We start from the raw sequence: 21,698 nt of genomic DNA, 5'->3' as shown, positions 1-21,698 counted from the left end.
TGCATTTTGCTGTAAATGATATAGGAATTGTATATAGTATTTGTTTAACTGAAATTATATATATTAAAAACGAATAATATTTTTTTTCAAGAAAAAAAAAAAAAGAGACCATCTACAAATAGGTCTTAGTTTTTTAAAAGTTGAGACCATCTATCTGAAATAGGTGGTCTTAGTTTTTGAAAAACTGAAACCATTTATTTGAAATAGGTGGTCTTAGTTTTTGAAAAAATTGAGACCATTTATTTGAAATAAGTGGTCTCTCTTTCTAAAACAAGAGACCACTTTTGATGAAATGGTCTCTTTGGCCAAAGAGACTTGTGAGCTAGAGACCACCCCTAAGGTAGTCTCTTTGGCCATTTTGATATGGTCTTTTTGGCCAATTTTGTAGTAGTGAGAATACCAAAATCATTCCTAATTGCATTAGGAATGATAAATCATATTAGGCCCTCCCCTAGATCATTGGGCCGCATGTAAGGCTTAAAACGGGCCCAGTTCAGTAAATTGGCCATAAATTCCTCAATATTCATCGGAATTGGGCTTATAATATATCGTTGGAAAGCTCTTGTTAAGCCCCATCCAACTACACTACTATTGGACCCATATCATGGACCAACCAAACTGGATTGGCTGTTTTCTTAAAATAAGTTTTCAAAAACAGAAAGAAGAGAAAAGAAATTAAAACTATCCGCAACACTAAACTTTCCACACTTTCACTTCATTCGATTATGATTCGACGCGAAAGGTACTCATCACTGGGTTTGGTTTTGGGGAGACACAAATGGGTGTCTACAGTGAGTCATGAGGAGGTGCAAGAGAAAAGGAGGAGTAGTGAGAAAGAGGGTGAGGAAGTGTGGAGACTCGACCTTCCATACCCACAAAAATTCTTGAGGCACAAAATAGATGAACAATTTGGAAAGTTTCTTTCTGTGCTCAAGGAAGTTCACCTTTCTATCCCTTTCACCGATGCAATTACCCAAATGCCTAGGTACTCTAAGTTCCTTAAGGAGATTTTGAGCAGGAAGAGAAAGTGTAATGAGGTTGATTCGGTTGAAGTTGGGACTTATTGTAGTGATTTCATTCATAATGAGTTTCCCAAGAAGATGGAGGATCCGGGTAATTTCTCTATTCCATGTGAGATCAAAGGAAAAATGTTTGATAATGCTTTTTGTGATCTTGGAGCTAGTGTGAGCGTCATGCCTTATTCCATTTTCAAGAAACTCAAGCTAGGTGAGATCCTCTCATCTAACATAACCCTTCAATTGGGCGATCGGACTATTATGATTCCAAAGGGAAGAGTTGAGGATGTTCCTCTTAAGATAGGAGGGTTCACTATTCCCGTTGATTTTATTGTGCTAGAGATTGCGAAAGATGACCATATCCCTGTCATTTTAGGAAGACCTTTCTTGGCCACTTCGGGAGCCTTCATAGATGTGAAAGGAGGTCGTATTACCTTGAGAGTTGGTAAGAAAGAGGAAAGTTTTGAGTTGAAACCAATGCATGAGTCTTTGTCTCTTGTGCAAGGAATTATGTGTGCTAATTCCCCTCGCTCTATTAAAAATGTGTGCATGATTAATTCTTAAACTAACAATGCTCTTGAGAATTGTGATGATGCTCTTTCAAGTTTTGATGGCAAGAAGGTTAGTGTAGAGAAAATGATGATTCTCAAGCTTATGAACGAGGAGGAAGTTGAAATTCCTCATTGGTTTGAGCTCTATCCTCAAGATGAAGGGGATGTTTCCATGAGTATGGATGGTGAGGAACCATCTACAATGAACAACAAGCCAAAGAAAAAAGCTCGTGATTCTAAGAAGAAGAGAGATAGAAAGAAGTTACAGAAAGAAAAATTTGCAATTGAAAAGTCTTTGAAGGAAGTTTCATCAAGCAACAACAAGAGGTTGCTAGAAGTTGAAGAAGAATTTTCTCTTTCCGCTACCTTGAAGAAGGTGGTATTCTTTGACCCTCCATGATTTGGAGGAAGGGTCGAGCTTAGGACCATAAGCAAGCGCTTCCCGCGAGGCAACCCGGAGATTTCTAACTTTTCTTTTTGATTTTTGTATTTTTCTTATTTTTCCTTCTTTTAGTTTCTTTTCTTTCACTTTTCTACTTTTTTGGATTTGTAGGTTGCATTTTTGGAATTTGAATTCATCAAGTGAGCATGAGGAATGAGAAGGTGTTTGCGGTTTTTGATGTGATTATATTCGATACCATCGGAATTTGAGGTAAAAGGGGTAAGAATTTTACTCAGGAAAGATAGGGAATTTTGTGCTTTAAAGTTGAAGAAATTTTGCACTTGGTGGGTTCATGTGGTGCTACCATTATTTTGGGATTTTGAACCCACTAAAATCTTGATTTGAATCTGCCTCTTTCAGTGGGTTCAAGAGCTCAAATGTTGATCTTGATCGATAAACTCACTGATGAACGCACCAAAAAAAAAAAGAAGAAGAATCGGGCTAGGCTCAGGTGCGGGCGCGCACCTGCCCGTGCCCCCCTTATCTTCCTTCCTTCCTTCCTTCTTTCATTTTCCCTTATTTCCTCCTTCTACATTCGACCCCCATCAACCTCATACCCTTGAAACCGCACCTTTTCCTTCTCATTCTCATCAAATTTCAACACAAATCACTCAATTTTTCACTTCAAATTCACTAATAACTCCTACATTTTCATCCAAATCATCAAATTCATACTACTTTCACCAAATTAAACCTCCAATCTCTCTCCTCGATACTTTGGTATAATTTGGGGCTTTTCAATTTGGTGGGAATTGGTGGCTAAAAGTGGTTCAATCTTGCTTCATATATGGTATAATCATCTTCTCTAGCTTTTAATTGCTTAACTATGTCATATATTTGCAAGTTTTGATTTGTTCATGAGCATGAATAGTAGTAGTATCATTTTTTATGATTTTGATGTTTGATATTGGTTTTTGGATGATTAATTGATTTGTTTGTTGTTTGATTTCAACTCACATTGTGTTGTTTGTTGATTTTGTAGCATTTGTGAGCAATTTTGTTGAGAAATTTGGAATTTGAATTTTGGTAGTTTGGGTAGTAAGGTGCTATTGTGGTATTGGTTTGTTCTTCTTGTGATTTTGATTGTGTGGAAAGAAATTGTTGGTTGTTTGGTGTTGTTTGGCAATTTGGATTGGAATTGTGATTGGTGGAAATTGAAGTTCTTGGTTGGTGAATTTTGCAGATTGTTGTTGGAAATTTTGTGATTGGTTTTTGTGATCTTACACTTGGAGTTCATCATGACGAGAGTCCTCAAAAACGTTGTCAAGAAACGCAAAACAAACACCTCCACTGATGAACCTACCCCAAGCAAATCCACCTCCCAAACACGCAAACCTACTCCACCACCCAAAAGAAAAATCCACGATCAAAAACAAAAAAACCGATACCATCAATTAAAGGAAAACCGCTCCCTCAAGCCCACAAGACACTACTTCCAACCCAACATGTCCGCGTTGGGGATTGATGAGGATGTAAGGGAGTTGTTGATCAACCTGCGGATGGGCACATTCATCTCCCATAGCTACCGCACCTATGTTGATCCAACTCTCGAGTTCTTTGCTACGGTTGAGATAGTTCCCGTAGAAGGTCAATATAGGGTTGGATTCCAGATTTTCAACAACTTCTTCGAATATTCCTTAGAGCAATTCAATGCCGCTCTAGATTTTGATCCTCATGGTGACATCTTGGATCTAGAGCCTTATATTTTTGAGGAGTATGATCAGGATTCTTGGTGGGATGATATCTCCGGAGGTGATGAGTTTGTCACCAAACGAGCCAAGATTAGCAACGTGTACCAACCTTGTCTTCGGGTTGTTCACCGTCTTTTGGGGTACTCGGTTTTCCCCAAGAAAGAGTTGGGCAAGATGAGAAAATTGGAGCTCAAAATTTTATGGTTTGCCACTAGAGGAGAATATTGTGGCCGGTTGAACTTGGGGTACATCTTTGCCACTTACTGTGTAGCTTTGCAAGACCGGGACATCGGGCAGATTCCTTGTGGGGGAATGGTCACTAGGCTCTTGACCAACCTCCACCTCGATCATCATTTGCCATATTGCAAGCCGGTTGGAGATTCCGACTCCATATACCTTGATATGAAACAATTGGGGCAAATTCAATTCATCTCCAAGCATTATGGGGAGGGGCATTATGAGTGGCTTCAGGATAACAAGCATTGGTGCCCTTCCCAACCCATCTTTGACATCTCTCCACCGGACGGACACCCCTAATGTGTGGCATGTCCCCAAGAGCTTCCGTCGCCCCTTCTTTGACTCCGATGAAGAAGAAGAAGAAGAAGAAGAAGAGGAAGAAGAACCACAACATCAACAACATCATCATCAACAACAACAACAACAACATCAACAACAACAACAACAACAACAACAACAACAAGGGCAAGTGAAACAACCTCAATTTGCTAGCTTCGACTTGGAGGCCCTAAGCAACCAAATGAGTGGGTTGCAAATTCGCTTGGAGGGCGAGGCCCTCTACTCCCAAATGCGAGGTATTTCCGAAATGCAACAAGGTATGTTCATTCAACAACAACAACTCTATGATGCGGAGGTTAACCGAGGGAGCATCACTCCCCCGGTTAACTATCCTTACTTTCCACCCCAGCAAGGTCCTTTACCTTCACATGGGCATCCTTATTGGCAAGGGCCTTTAGAGCCCAGTACCGAGCCTCGTTCTTACCCGGACGAGCATGATAACTACGATTACCGTGCTCCCGAAGGGTGTGACTATAGGGGTGACCCTAATTACCCCTATGTGCACCCTAACCATCCATTTGAGTTTGCCTTTCCCAAGCAATTCACACCTCTTACCCCTTGGCAGCAAGATAACTTCAAGGGGCATTATGGTTGGCCCGAGGGATTCACCGGAGGTTGGGCTCCTTACTGACCCCAAACCTTCGATGACTACATGGGCAACAATGATCCCAATGAGGCCGGGTCAAGTGGTGGTGGTAATGACGAGTCTTAGTTCCCTCACTTTTGTGCCTTTTACCTCCATCCCTTATGTTTTATGTGCTTGATTTGTATTGTTGGGATGTTAAGATGTATTCATGCTTAGCTTAGGGGAACTTCATTTGTATCTCGGTAGCCAATATTTGTTGTTGTTTCTTACCTTATATTTTATTTGCCGCTTACATGATGGTTTTGATTTCTTGGTCTATAGTCTTGATGATGCTTGTTGCTAGTCCCATGAGCTTGTTTTTCCATTGTTGTTGTGATGTTTTCTTTGTGATGATGTTGATTGATTCTTGCTCCCTTATATCCAAAACCCTTGAATCCAAATCCCTTTGAATCCAAATCTTGTAGTCTAGTGTCTTTTAGTTAGTTAGTTGTTTAGTTCTTTACTTAGTCTTTCTTTACATTCCTTTTTGGTCTTTGTTAGCTTAGTTTTGCTTAGTTGTTTAGTGTTTTTGTTAGATTCGTTTAGTTTTACTTTGTAGTATCTTTTTCTTTTGTTTTGAAGTTACTAACCTTTTTCTTTGTTTATAGCTTCTTTTGCTTTTTCTTGTTCTCACATGGCTTTTTGATGATGCTTATGATTTTGGAGCGCAACGAAAGTGGTTCTTTCTATCGCCTTTGTTTATTATGCTAAGCATGGATAGCCCGATGATACCTTTCTAATTTTTCTCTTTATTTTCTTTGGATGCTTAGATTAGTTTTAGTTTAGGGGAAGTTGAACGGTTCGAGGATGATTGCTTGTTAACACGTAATGTGTTTGGGATCGTTGACGATGTTGTCATTCGATCACTTGTATGTCGATTGGGATATATGTGTTTAACTTGCTTTCTAGTTCCTTTCTAAATTTTTGTTATTCTTCCTTTATCTATGGCTTTCCTTTTCTTTTCTTTTCCTTTTATTTTTCTTTTCCCATATTTTTACTTTGTTCTTGTCTTGGTTTGTGGTATGCTTTTGAGGCTTGTTTTTCACCCCCTTTTGTTTTCCTTATGAATTGGACTTTGTCTTTTGAATGAGTTTCTTCCTAGGTAGTAAAGGTATGCACGGTTTGAGACTATGCTTGGTTGACTCTAGGATAGGTGTATGCTAGGGTAGTTGGTTTGAACTAATAGGATCATGAAGCCGGATTCTACTTGTTTGTGGCATGTTGGTAGTTGCTCCCTATAGTCGATTTGACACCACTAGTGAGTTTTTGCTACATCTATGTGAGGTTCATTGTTTTTCAAGCCTTCAACCTATTTTGTATGAGCTGTGTGGATCCTTGATTATTGCGGACCTAATCTATAATTAAAGCTTGATTTATGATTCTTCAACCCGAGACTGAGCAATCTAGGGAGGACAAAGGCATCTTTTCGGGGTAGTATTTTTCATTTTTAAGATAGTTTGTTTCATCTTTGTTTTCGGGTTTCATTTGCCTTCTTGCAACCATTTGAGCCTATTACCTTCTTTTCAAGCCACATCTTTAGATCTTTGGCCTTTTGTTTTATTTTCTTTCTTTTCTTGTTTTTGTGAAGCAATTGATCATTCTTGATGGAGTTTGTGGTGGAGAAGTTGGGATATTTGGTTCCCTTGATTCAAGCTTGTGTTGTGTTTTCTTTGTGAATAATGGCAAATGAGTATAAGTAAAAGCTGTCCTAAATAAAAATAATAATAAAAAAAAAGGCATGGACAAATAAGTGCAAAATTGAAAAAGTCGTCCGAAGTTGGAAAGATGCAAGGACAAGGCATAGCAAACAAAACAAAAAAAATATATATATTTTGAAAAAGTGAAAAAATTCAAAAATATTTTGATGTATTCTTTTCTCCTTCTAAGCATTGGGGACAATGCTTCATTTAAGCTTGGGGGAGAAGCGTTTACACTTTTTGTACATATTCTTGTGAGTATAGCTTTGAATAAGCTTGGGGGTGTAGTTGTTTTTGTTTGGTGATTTCTTGATCGTGATGTTGAGGATTGATCACCCTTTTGCTTCACTATTTAGGAAAACCGCCAAATTTTAAATTTTAGCCTACCTTCACCCTTTATGCCTTACGTTACAGCCTTTGGGAAAGCCCTTTCGACCTAGAAGTTGACTCACTATTCGGGGGAGAGAATCATAGGTCATTTCCTAAGGAAAGGGGATGCATAGTCAAGATTGTCGAGTAGCCTAAATACATCTCTTCTTCCTGTTCCTTCGAGGTATCGTTGGGATGCTCACTAAGGGGAGATTTGAGACTAGTGGGGAGAACGCGGTAAGATCGTTTGGGATGAGCGTGGATTGTGATATCTAGTTCCTATGCTTAGCATACCTTATGTTTCAATCAACCTTGGATATCTTGGAACGTGCATACCTTGATTGCTTGAAAAAGATTTTCATTCATTTGCAATGTAGTCTCTTTGTAAGTCCATTTCGTAAAGGTTTTGTTTTCCCTTTTTCCCTTTTTCTTTTGTTTTTATGGTTTTGTCTCTTGGATGATTGGGGGAGAGTTATGGGTATACTCTTAGGATACCCTTACGAGAGCATTACTCGTCCTCTAGGGCGATCTAGGGGTTTAAAATGGCTTGTTGTAGCTAAAAACAACCGTGATTCCTACGACTATGAGTCTTAGTGTATATTCTCATCTTGAGTCTTCCTTTTTCTTTTTGAATAAGTCTTTAATACTTATTCTTTCTTGCTTTGTTTTGCTCGAGGACGAGCAAAAGTTTAGCTTGGGGGAATTTGATGAGTATCATTTATGGCACTCATTTGGCTTCTTTTAGGATGAATTTCATGCTATTTTATAGCTCTTTTCTTTAGTTTTCCTTAGTTTTGTTCTTTATTTCTTTAGTTTATGCTTTCCTTAGTTAGTTTTCTTCCTTTGTGCATTTATTTGTTTATTTGGTCTTTTTCCCTTTTATTTGCTTGTTTTCGTGTATTTTTAGGTTATGATCGTGTTCTAAGGATTCCCGAGCCTTCCTCTCATATTTCTCATCATTTTGGACGCCTCTTTCTTGTCATTTGGAGCTCAAGTTTGAAGGAATGCAAGGCAAGTTCATGAGATCGGTGCATGCATGCGGTGGGGGCATCATCTTTGGCATGAACCCACCAAAATGGCCATTTCAAGACTGCCTACCTTAGTGTTCATCATCATCACCAAGACGAGCGCACGAGGATGAGCTAGGGCGAAAAAGAGGATTGCTCCCCTGCTGCCAGGTGCGAGCGCGCACGAGGGTGGTGCGGCCGCGCACCTGGTTGGCGCGGGCGCGCCAGGTGGTGGCGCGGGCGCGCCTGCCTAGGTCCCTGTTTAGTACCCATTTTCCCGCGGCCTTGCCTCTCCCTTGATGCGACCGCACCTTCCGGGGTTTCTTTTGGGACGATCTAACTAACTCTTCTTTTGTATCTTTCTTATATATAATTTTTCCTTCTATTTTTATAGAGGGGATGATTAGAATAGGATTAGAGATCAGTTTTTGATAAAAATTAGAGAGATTGTTAGAGAGAGAAACTCTAGGTTCTAGTGAGAGAATTTCATGGTGGTTTGTTGATGATTGAAGATTTCTCCATTTCTTTTGATTTTTGATCAAGTTTGTAAGGATTCTTTTTATTTAATGCAATCTTTAGTTTGATCTTTAGTTTGATTTCAATTGTTTTGTTGAATGTTCAAGTTTGATTGAATTTTAATTGATTTGAGTTTGATTTTAGCTTGTTTGATTGGATCATGATGAATTTGTTGCTTAGTGTTGTTTTGATCTTAATTTCAATGGCTAGTGAGTAGATTGCTTGCTAGGGTAATGGTGAAACATGTATGAGTAATGGATTAATGCTAATTGGGAAAATTGATGGAGTTGATGATGTGATTAAATTGGTTGATGATCATGTGCATGTGTGTGATTAATTAAAGAGTAGCTAACTTTGATTGTTGCACTAGATTGCATTGTAAGTTCACATTGATACGGACCATTGATTTGTGGCTTGCATTTAACGATTGAGGTGTCTTGTGACGTTCCTAGCTAGAGTTTATCGTAGTTGACGCTAGTTAGACCTCTAGAAAAATAGCTTGATACGCTATTTTGGTTGCATGATTGGTCTTCCATCACATTGCTTGACTTAGTCACTTTGACCTCCCAATTAGTTGAATCCGTTATGATTACGTGTGGATCCTAGCCCTAGCATTTTACATACTTGATTTCAATTCGTTGTTTAGTCATCCTTGTCCTAGTTTACATACCTACACCCTACTATTTCAGAGTAGCTTGGCTTAGGCAATAGAAAATCACCCACCGTTTCTTAGTGGTTCGACCCTCAACTTACCATTATACTTGTGTAAGGATGTGTTGAGAGATTACAAATTTTGTTTGGCCTAGGGTAGGTGTTAGTTTCAACGACCTAGTTCCGACCCTTCGTCAGTCGAGCTGTCGTTTTCTGAGAAGGGGTGCAACCAATTTGCCCTACTCCAGCCAAGAAGAACAAGCTTAGTCGCTTAGCCCTTGATCATACAATGCCTGTATAGAAGGTGAGACGGTGTTAATAGCAACGTTTACATGCACACGTATTTCTTAATTAGAATAACATTGTTAAGAAAATCAAGTCTTACAATCTAGCAAAATTTCGTCAATCAGTAGCTGATGTGGGCCATACACCGTCCTTTATACGAATATTATATTGAATTGTTCGAATTTAAGTAACGGTTGGAAAGTGGCCGTTAGTAATTGTAGCTATACTCAATCAACATTTTAATCCACTATACTCAATCAACATTTTAATCCACTATACTCACTTAATATAAAATATCAAAAGTAACCTCAACTCGTATCAGACATGTAAATGAATTGAAGAAAAAAGCCACATTCAGCAACAAATTCAGGTTAAGTAAGCAAATACATGAACAAGCTTACATCGAGGTCGCCAAATTAGTTCGCAGAAACTTGATAATTCCCCAAACTAGAATTATGAGAATGGGTATCAAAATATTCCTAATTGATTTGACAAAGAGCGTAGTAGTTTAGGGGAATTGGTCTCACAATCTTCCTTGTTGATTTGATAGGGAACGAATAATGATTCAAAATGGACGAAAGTAAAAAAAAAAAATCACAATTGGCCTTACAGTAACCAAAATTAATCTTCAATTGGTCAGAGAAGATGATTTAGCTCTAAAGAGGATTTAGTGTTTACAATTTGAGAAGGTAAAGTGCTCACGGACAACTAACGTCTTGAGTCATGAAGTCGTTAGTCAAGAATTACCCCCGTTAGTCAACAAAAACCCATCAAGTTACCGACTTGCCATTTGTATAACTTCAACATGAATTGACACATTTACCCCATACATAAATGTGTAAATGAAAAAAATACCAGCTGATTTACATGAAATATAAATCTGATGGACTTAGAATTCCCCGTCTAACAAAGGTTTGAGTTACTTTAGACAATCGTATCAGATTATTAAGAAGGCTATTGTATGCGAAACAAACACGTTAATACTTCCACAACTACAATGAGTAACTCATAGTTAATCTCGAGTTACACCCTAATACGTTCATATATCTTTCGTGATATTTAAGGAATTTGTGTTCATAGGTACCGTTTGGTGTAACCTTAGAAGGCATGGATGATTATGATAGTACCTGAGTGTATATATGATGGATATCAACAATTTATCCCCTCATGAGTATAAAAGTAGTTCAGAAGAGAGAGATTAAGTACGGAGTATATATAAAATTGTACCTCAATTTGCTTTGTGTATTGGTTGATGACAATATCAGCATAAATTTGGGGCTTGAATTTGGACTGACTTGGGTAAGTTGGATTTAGGTGATTCTTTACATTGTCATTGCTTAAATAATCATAAGTTTAGACACAGTAAGAATGCCTTTACGCTATAGGCTTTTTTTTCCCAGTGAGTGGCGAATCCAGAAATATATAAATGAGGGTCCGAAATAAACTTCTAACTTTAGCATACCAATATATTTTCTTTATTCCAAACTAAATGACATGTTTCTTTTACTACGTTTTCTAATGCAAAAATTCAATTTAAAATATATTAATTATATTATTGTAAAAAAAAAGGAAATTTCATAAGAAACCACCGATTAAAAATACTTTTTTGCTAAAAACCACCTGAAAAAATTTGTTGTCTAAGACCACCCAATTTTAAAAATTTGTTGTCAATTGCCACAAGAGTCTATTTTCCGGCATTGACCCTGAACTCCGGCGTTAACCCTACCCACATGCAGGGAACGTGACTTTTGATGACCCCTCCCTCCTCGTTTTTTTCCCCCTCGAAAATTTTTGAGTTACCTACATTATCTTTCTCCTCTCTCTGTTCTATCTCTCTCCTCTTTCTGTTTCTGGGATGAAGATCAAGAGGCAGAAACTTCTTCTTCTTGTAAGCTTCCCTCAATGCCATCTTCTGCTTCTGTGACATTATTGTCGATACTGGCACAATCCCTAATCTCACCACCTTATTGCAAAATCCCCAAAACAAAACCCAACTAATTCATTCAAATCATACAATAAACCCAAAAATTAAAAACCATTGAAAATTGAAATAAAAAAATTACATTTTTGAGAGCTTGTTAGGAGCACCGCCAGTAACCTTAGCAACACGTAGAAGAGCAAGCTTGAGATCCTTAAGCTGATTCAGCAAATCAGCCTTAGGGTTTTGCCTCATATCATGTGGTTTAATTCTTGCTGTAAAATTTCACACAAAAAAAAGGGTTAATTGTATCAAAACAACAGTTTGAAGACATTGAAAAAGCTTGAATTCATCGAAAATGGAGGAGGGAGAAAAGAAATCGGAAGTGTACCCATTACTGAGCCCTGAGGTGGATTTTTGCTGCAAACAACGACGAATATGGAAAATCCTAAAAAGGATTTTTCCTGAGGAGAGAGAAGGAAGAGGAGAGAGATAATTGGGGGAAGGGAGCGGTTCTTAAGTCACGTGCAAGGCACGTGGGTAGGGTCAACGCTGGAGTTCTGGGTCAATGCCGAAAAATAGACTCTTGTGGCATTTGACAACAAATTTTTAAATTTGGGTGGTCTTAGCACTAGTAGAAAGAAGCAAAAAGGCACCCCCTAATTGCCACTGGTTCTTTCCAAATCGGTGGCAAAAATAGGCTAATAAATGGGCGGGTAAATGAACCAGTTATAATGGCACCGGTTCACTTCAAACTGGTGGCAAAAACATATAGCCCACCGGTTCAAAGTGAACCGGTGCCATTTATTATTAAAAAAAACATGCCCCTTAAATCCCCCCAACCCTAACTCTCTTTCTCTCTTAGCCGCTCCTCTTTCTCTCTCCTCTCCTCCTCTTTTCTTCTCTTTCTCTCTCCTCTCCTCCTCTTTCCTTCTCCTGCTCACCCCGTCTTTCTCATCTCCTCCTTCTCTTTCTCATCTACTCCTTCTCTTTCTCATCTAGATCTCCTTCTACCATGTCTCCTTCTCCCTCGTGTCCACCATGAAGACCACCACGTCTCCTTCTCTTTCATTCGAAGACCACCACGAACACATGCAACACCGTTCCCCCACCACCAAGACCGTTCTTTTTCGATTTCAATTTCTGAATTTTTTTTCCGAGTTCTGGTTTTGATATTTTTCGATTTCAATTTTTAAATTCGAATTTGAGTTTTTTTTCGATTTCTGGTTTTTTTTTCGATTTCAATTTTGATTTTTTTTTCGATTTTGATTTTTTTTTTCAATTTCTGGTTTTTTTTAATTCGATTTTGATTTTTTTTTCGATTATGGGTTTTTTTTTTCGATTTCAATTTTGATTTTTTTTATACAATTTTGATTTTTTTTTTCAATTTCTGGTTTTTGTTTTTTCGATTTCAATTCGATTTTAATACATTTGAATTTCTTGTTTGTTTTTTTTTTTTTCTAGGTTAGAATTTCTGGGTTTTTTTTTCAGGGTTAAATTTTTGGGATTGAATTTCTGGGTTTTTTTTATTTTTTGAAGCTTATTTATATTATTCGATTTTTTTTTGTTTTAATTGGTGCAAGTATATTGATTTAGATCTTAAATCGAAAAATCAAGATGCAAGAATATTGATTTAAATGTGTATGGGTTTTTTTATTATTATTTATATTGTAATTTTTTTATTTATATGTTGTAATTGAAAATTTTAATTGATATATATTGTAAATTTTTTTGGATTATATATTGTAAATTTTCTATTATATTGATTGATATTCTATTTATATTTTGATGTTCTTATTTATTTTAGTCGATTTAGTTTTTTTAGTGAAAAAAGACAAAAAATAATAATAATTTTTTGGGCACTTTTGACACCTGTTAACCGGTGCCAAAAAATGAAATAAATTTTTTTTTGGCCATTTCCAATAACCTTTTTGCCACCAGTTTGAACTGGTGGCTTTTCATGCAAGCAATTGGCACCCCCCCCCCCCAAATTGGCACCAATTTAAAACCGGTGGCATTGAGGGGTTTTGAACCAGTGCTAATTTTGTTTTTTCACCTAGTGTAGACAGCAAATTTTTTTTACGGGTTGATTTTGACAAAAAAAAGTGTTTTTAACAGGTGGTTTCTGACAAAATTTCCAAAAAAAATAAATACTAAAAGTGACTATTAATTAAGTACATATTGAAATGGATCTAACAAGATCTCATATTTTTTTTATTATCTATAAATCACAATTCAAAAATGATAGTCAAAACAAAGTTAATAAATAGTATCCAAAGTTAAAATGTATAATCTAATTTAGAACAGAGGAAGTACAGCAAAAAAATGTCAAAAGTACTAAAAAAAATTACAAATCGTTTTCATTATTAAAAACCAAACAATAAAATGGATTCCAACAATCTTTACCGGCGGCAATGTTGGTAAAACTAAATCTAAATTGGCTTTTTTTTGCTTCAACGGTATCCTTGAGTTGGAGATAAAAAATTAAAAAAGGGGGTTTTAAGCTTTACAAAATATTAAAAAATGAAAGAATATGGTAAGACTTACTCCTTTACATACATACTCACATAGTCACATGAAAGCCAACAAAGCAACAATATATTTTTATAAAAAAAATATTGAAAAAATAATTAACTAGAAGTGTTTTCACATGAATGTTGTTTTGTGCTGATGGGATATTGATATTTGGGCTTTTTCTTTTTACTTGTTATCGAGCCCCCGCGCGCGCGATGCGCACACTTTGTATAGTGAATCGAAAAGGTTTAGTTTGGCGCTTAACATTAATGTGTAATTAATTTGTTGTATTTTGATATAGTGTTTGTTGCATTTTATAAATACAATGTTATCATTATATATAGATTAATAAAGTTGTAGTTGTTTATGTAGCAATAATTTATAATGTGTATTATAATTATTGTGTATTCTTGTCAATTCATAATGTAGCAATAATTTATAATGTGTATGTTAATTATGTAAATAGTGATGTTGTTGTTGTATCAAATTAAGGAAAGATGATTCTATACTCTTGAATTGTAAGTTGATTTGGGCTTAGTCTTGTTTTATTTTAAATTTAAATATGTTGATGTATTTGCATGTTGTTTCTAAAAATTAGATGATACTTTAAGCTAGCACTTCAAAAAATTGGGTGATACTTAAACTGGTGTTTTCAACTATTGGACCTATTTTATGAAAATGCAGTTAAGAAGGCTTAAGTGTTTGTCTTGTTTTTTTGGGCTAGGTTGTAAGATATTATTGTTAGTGAAATCAAACTAAGAAGCAAACACAACTAAATTAGGCCAATCCCTAAATTAGTTCCTTTGTTTTTGGGGTAAAATAATGATTGCATATAGATTTAGATTAGATATTGTCTTCAATTTTGATATTATTGCGTAAGTATTTTAGTTCCTTTGTTTTTGGGGTAAAATATTCATATGTAGTCCTTATATAAAACAAGAACTACATAATTAGATTTTCCAAACTGAAGTATGTCTTTGTACAACGTGCGTTGTGTAAAACTGTGCATCTCTTCTTCTTCTGCAATTATGAAAAAAATTCGAAAAGACATGAAAGGGGAAACTGACGGCTTGATTTTGATTAAAAATCCAGAGGTTGAAGCTTTATTACACAATCCCCCATAAGTCTTTTGTATTTCCTTGGAAAATTTGAAGAGCCTTTTGTTTTCACTTTTTTCACTCATTAAAACTTCAAAATTCAAATATCACTATGGCCGGAGATGATGAAAATACTCCCTTTTCAGCCTGGTACCGAAATTTCTTAGTAAGGATAAACGAAAATCTATGGGGTCAATTTGGGCAGCCACTGAAGTTCGTTTAAATGCGACCCAGAATCTTGAAGCGCTGATGAAGGATATGGAAGATATAGATGGAAAAATAGAAAAGTGTGATGAGGTTGCGAAAAACAAGAGCAAGGCTAAGGGGCTCAAAATTGGCAGCACTTCTAATTCTCCAATTCCATTTGACAGTGATACTGACGAAGAACCATTCAGAATGAGGAGAATCGTTGGCTTTAAAGGAGAGTCTTCCAAAAGCAGAGGTCAGTGTAATCATGCAAATGAGGTTGAAGGTGCTGGATCTGAAGGAGGGGAGGCTGATATGGAAATCAACAATGAGGACGTTGTAGTGAAAGGGGTCATCGAGGCAACTCTTGCTCGTCAGGCTGAGTCAGTGCAGTAGCAGCTTGCAGTTGCTAAACAGAATTTTGTGTTGGTGCAGCAGGGCCAATAGCAACCTCGGCCTAATCAAGACAGGGATGCAGAGGAGGAGGAAGAAAATGAAGAGGGAGAAGATGAGGAGGAGTACGATTCGTGGTATGATCATTCCGAAGAGGATTATGGGTATGATTCTAAGTAGATGATCAATTAAGCTTTTAAGTATTTAAGTAGTATATCAATTTAGGGGCTTTTAGTTGTTTGAATTATTAGTAGTTATTGATGTTTTTTGTAATTAACTTAATTTTATGATGAAGTTTGATGTAATGTTTTGGAATTAGGTTGGATTTTATGATGAAGTTTGGAAGTTTATGAAGTTTTTGTAATTAAGGAATTGAATTTTATGACGTAATATTTTGTAATGTAATGTTTTGGAAGTTTGGATGTAGTGTTTTGGAATTCTCTCTCTCTCCACACACACACACACACACATAAATATAAATATATATATATATTGTTATGAATTTTTAAAAGCTACAGGTTGTATAAAAGTTTTGGTTTAAATTGTCCTTGAATAATGAATATAATGTAGCTTTTATTGAGTAAATCGTTGATGGATTTTTAGATTTGTTTTGGGTAAAATGACTAATCATTTGAATGTAATGACATTGTGTTACTTGTTTCTAGGATAATAGGAAATGGCTAATAACAATGTTTTAGTTTTGATAAAGCCCTATGGCTATGGGTAGACATCAACCTTATGCTTATGCTCAGATGCTATGTACTCCACCTAATTGTATGTCTCATAGCTCAATTAAATTACCATGCTTTAGTCTCACTGCATTGCACTATCCTAGTATTACCTAATTAACGGGACAAAAAAGGAGTATGGTATGCAAATCACTACTTTTTATTAAATTAAGTTAATATGTACTCCATTCATGTGTTAATTTGCGTTTCTTAGTTTGTGCTTTCCTACTTGAAGATTATGCCTCAAATCCATCCCCTTAATGGTCAATACTTCTTGATCTTTATGTTCTGTATGGATTTAATGCTAAATTTCCATTTGTTCACTTGAATTCTTCCCCTTATACCATAGTTAAAGCTTAAAATTCAGGTATTATATGTTTGTTTCTTAAGATTGTTTTGTTTAATTTATTACATTATGAGTTGTAGATTATAGAAGATAGGATCTAATTTCAAGCTAGGGAGACTAGTAAAATAGTTCCTAGAGGATCAGGCATTGATAATTTGTTGATAGAAATCATAGGGCCTAATTTTACAGAGTTACACCGGGCTATATTCATTATTACTTTTATTAGCATTTGATAATTTGTCAATAGTAAAAGCGTTCTTTTCTTAATATCTTTGTTTTATGCTTTAATTAGGATATGGGGGAAAGAACATTAAATATGGTTCTACTAAAGAAGATTTTGATTTGTGCATGAGGTGTTAATTAAGTACTTATAATTGATGCTACTGTTGAATATAATAATGATTATTATATCTTAAAAAAGAAACATGTATTCTTTAATATAAGTGGTGGAGACTTGATGTTCTTTAGTAGTAAAAAGAAAATAAGAATATGGTTAATTTCTACTATGTGATAAATGTAGGTATAAAGTATTTATGTAGCAAGTCATTGTCTCATGGACAATGAGCATTGAAGTGTTTTGTGTTTTAAAGTAAGGTTGTTTATTAAAATGCCGTATTGAGAAAGATTCTTTGCAAGGTCATTATCTAATATGGTTTACATTATTGTTGAGTAATAGTATGTTAAAATTTTCCTAGCCCTTATCTTTCTATGTTTTCTTTTTAGCAAGATAGTTTACCTTTTAAAGAGCAAGAAGTCAATTCAGTAGAAAAGTTAAGAGCCTATTAGAATTGTAGTTTTTTAGGATTTCATGTCAAGAGTAATCTTGTAAATTATCTTAGTTTAATTTGATTGAGCTAGCTGTGTTGTAGCCTCACAATAATCTGAAATTTTTTTTTTTCACAATTTTGATTCTTCTTTTAGTTTAGAATTGAATATGGCAGGAAATAGGGATGAATTTTCAGCATTGCGGAAATGCGACATTGAAACTAGACTTCGATTTCTAGAGCTTAGGGAAGCTAATTTACAGGAAAAATTATCTGATGCAATGGCCATTCATTTTGATGTAGGTAAGAGGATTACTAAGTTAAAGAGGAAATTAGATGAGCTATCAAATGAGATTTTAGAAATCAGGAGCTTTAGTGAAGGGAAAAGAGTTCGAAAGAATGTTGCAAGCCATGTTGATGAGTTTATGCCTATGGTGCAGTCAGAGAAGACCAAAATGCTGAAGACAGAACTTGGTGAAGATGTTGTGGTTGCTGTTAAGGAAGAAGATGATGGTACAAATAAGGAAGATGTGAAAAATGACACTGTTGAAGGCAAGAAAGTGGAGAGTGATGTAGTGATTGGCCAATGGTTTTTGGGGATAACACACAGAAGAAGAGTCTGATGGGGATGATCTTATTAATGGTTTGATCATGAAATTTGGTTGTAATGATCCTGATGTTGCTAGGAAATAGTGTGGTTTCAATTTTAGTTTCTGATTGTTATTTTGAAATTTTTTGAGATGTTGCTGCTTTATAAAAATATGAACATGTCTGAATTTTAGATCTTGATTATATTGGCTTATAATATTGTCAAGGATTAATGTGAGATAGATATGGCTGCCACAGATACAAATCCTTCTAGGCCTTTAGTTTTTGAAAGAGAAAAGGATCAGGACAACAAAGAGGCTAGCAATATACTAGAAATAGCTTTTTTGATTAATTTGAGATTGTTGTTAAAATGGATGCTTGTAGGCTGTACTGAATTATTTTGTTTTGAAATTTGCTTTGGGGTTGGTTATTTGTGGTGCAATTTGGCAATAGGAATATATGCTTAACTAAATTCACATTTTAATCTTATAGTGTATTCGGGCATAAGTATAATATTAGCTGAACACAAATTAAGTATTCTGTTCAAAAACTAAAGATTGAAGGAAAGCAAAGAACACCCTTTGATTTTTCTAAAACTCAGTAATATTTTGAAGCTATTAGAATTTTGTGATTTAAAAGGAATGATCAGTTAAATAGGAAGCTGAAACTATGGGCTAACAACAATGGATGAAAACAGAAATAGTATGCATAGAAATACAGTTCAATAGATAAGTGCAATAATCTAAGCCTGGATTATGAGTGTTTAAATTAATTACATCAAAAGGCACACATTGCCACATCAAATTAGCTCCAGTAAAGGTTAAAGGAAATAAAGGCACATATTGCCACAATAGATAAAAGTTTTCAATAGATAAAGGCACATGCGTGCTTGGTATAAACTATAGTGTGCCTTAAATTAGCCTTGTGTCTTAGATATCCATTCTCTCGGATAGACAAAAACATGGAAAAATTACACAAGTATTAAAAATATTGTTAACATTAAAGAGATTCGCCTGAGTCCAAAAAGGGCAAGCAATCATTTTAGAAATCTGAACATAGCTTTATTAGATTTCTGGGAGGGGCAACAAGTGTACAAGCACAAAGTATATTCAGCTGAAATTTCCTAAGCCGAAGTTTTTTACTTAGAAGATTTTTTTAAAATTTTCGAAAAATCAGAAAAGCAAAATGAACAAAGTTTAAAAGTAAGGCAATTGAGTGAAAAGTAGTAGATTCATGAAAAGTGTGCTCGGATTCCAAGCTACAAACAAATCGAATGTTTTATAAGATAGAAATAACGTCGGCATCTTCCCACAAGCGGAAAATTACAGCCGCCGAATCAAGTACTACCATAAACAAAAACAAGGTTAAAAGTTTGTTCACTGAGGCAAGTTGAAGCAAAAAACATCTAAAGCAAAAAAAGGCTGAAGTTGATTACGGCAAGTCTAAAGTTAAGCGCACGTTGATTCGTAAGACTCTGAGGACAGTTGCCCGAGTTCCTATGCTTCAGGAAGATCAAGCTGTGCTAAGCTGGAATCAATGGGGCCCCCAGTGCCAGCTGAGGACGAGGCAGCATAAGCTGGAGCCTTCTCATCTTCTTTCTTTTTTTGGGCCTCAGCTTCTTTCTCCTTCTCAGCAGCTTCAGCCGCCATTTTGGCCAACTTAGCATCCCAGCGAACCACAAATTCTCTCTCAGCTGGGTGGGTAGTCCTTATATAATAATCATCTTTGGCCATGGCCCAATCCTCAGCTTGTCCCAATTTATCTTAGGGTTGACATGAATAGCAAGGCACCAAGCCACCTTATAGCCAATGTTGTAGCCCTGGTTGTACTCCTCTTGAGTATAAATTTTGACCTGCAGCTTTTCCTGAGCATTAGCAAGCTGCTTTTTTGCCTCGTCGAGCTGGAGCTGAACCTTAGCGGCTTGGTCCCCTGGATTCTGGAATTGATCTCGGACAAGGCTTACTGTAGTCTCAGCTTGAGACAGTTCTGTCTCTTTCTCCTTCAGCTGGTCCTCCATCTCTTGCAGCCTCCTGTCTTTGGCCTCAGCAGCGATATGGGCATTCAAGAGTTGATTATCTCTATTTGCAACAGCCTGGTCCAAACGCGTCACGTCTGCCTCCAAACTTTTAATTTTCTGCTCAAGTCTCTCTTCTCGGCTAGCCATCTGAGAGTTCACCTCAGCCTCAATCTTTCGCTCAATTCGAGCCCGGAAAGTTAGAATGTCAACTGCCCCGTACTCATTGAGCAGAGCCTCTCCTTCATCAAAGGCTGGGAGAACATCCTTCTCTATCTCGTTGCAAAAAGTACTGAAGGCAGCATTCGCCTTCTTTTCTTGAGCTTCAGCCTTCCTTTTATTAGTTGCTTCCAGCTTAGCCTCCAGCTCATCATGCATGGCAGTGGCCACTAAATGGTTCTATGATAGCTGCGAAAAGCAAGGAAAGTGTAAAAAAAAATTGAAATGAAAATGATGAAATCAAGTCTGAGAATGAAAGGCCGAAAGAGTTACCTACATCAGAAGCCTTTGGCTATCAAGGAAAGGGTCAGGCACTCTATCTGAAACTTCAGGAGCCCCAGCAGCAGCTCCGTAAGCCAAAACTTCAACTTTTCTAACTTAGAGGCGTTGGAAGGATCGCTGAAGTAGGCGAAGGCATGAGGGCGCCATTTGTCCAGGATAAGCCAAGGCCGCCGAGGCAAGGGCACCGTTGGGATAAAGCCAAATCCCATCTTCGAAATGGAAAGTGCCAAAGGAGCCATCTACTAAGGAAGAAGGCATATAAGTCCTGCGATGTTCAGTAGCCCTTTGTTCCTCAGCAGCTTCCTGAAAATCTTTATCTGTAAAAATGCGTGGAGGCTCAGGCAGAATCTCCACGTCTTCATCCTCTTTCTTCCCCCCGCCCCCCGGCCAAGGGCCTCAGTTTCTTAGCTTCAAGTTGAATTTCAGCCAAGAAAGAATTAGTTGTGTGCCAAGCTGAGCTTCAGCTGTTGGCTCAGGAATTTGTTGGCTAACCTCCTCCTCCCCATGAACTTCGTTTCGAGGAGGAGTCTTCTCTGCACTACCTTCTTCGACAGGAGAAGTCTTCGGAGAGGGGAGAATGACGGTAAAAAGGTATTGTTGCAACTCCGTCTCATTTAAATGATTTTGCAATTGTCTTTTTGTGATTTCGAAATTTTGTACAAGTAGACTAAAGCTAAACCTCTCTCCTTGTCACAATTTACACTTTTCATGAGCTTTTTGCAAATGAAATAAGACCAAGTTAGAGAAAAAAAAATGTCAAACATTGTAATGATAAAATGATATTACGCGTTTTAAAAAAATAATAATAGAAAATGTATATTTTGGCATAAAAAAAAGTGGGAAAATGAGGAAAATGCAAATACATTTGTTGTGGTTGAAAAGGAATAAGCTTGGGGGAGAAATCATTTACTAATCAATTGTTAGAATATTTGATTTGAATTTGGTAGTTAATTGAGTTTATTGTTGGAATATTTGATTTGAATTTGAAGTTGGTATTTAATTGAGTTTGAGTTCAGGAATGATCAACCTTGCCTCACTTTTGAGTCCACTTTCAATTTCTAAATTTGTTTCCATACCCCTATCCCTAGCCAAACCACTTCGACCCTTTTAAGACCTTCCGACCTTAGTGGGGGTTGAGTCATTACTGGTGGAAGAAGATCAACTCAAGCCTATTGAGCGAGACAGTAAAGTCAAGATGTCGAATAGCTTAAATGTTTTCATGT

General features: G+C 36.5%; 1 pseudogene; it reads right to left on the bottom strand.

Annotated features, from left to right (window-relative positions):
* Positions 1-11,110: 11,110 nt before the first annotated feature.
* On the bottom strand, positions 11,111-11,739 carry LOC145636858 (large ribosomal subunit protein uL29 pseudogene; annotated as a pseudogene).
* Positions 11,740-21,698: the final 9,959 nt, after the last annotated feature.

The sequence above is a fragment of the Chenopodium album genome, chromosome 6, assembly GCF_948465745.1.
Source record: "Chenopodium album chromosome 6, dcCheAlbu1.1, whole genome shotgun sequence".
In the NCBI taxonomy this organism is placed as follows: Eukaryota; Viridiplantae; Streptophyta; class Magnoliopsida; order Caryophyllales; family Amaranthaceae; genus Chenopodium; species Chenopodium album.
Note: the sequence above shows the minus strand (reverse complement) of the source record. Positions and strands in the feature narration are given on the sequence as shown.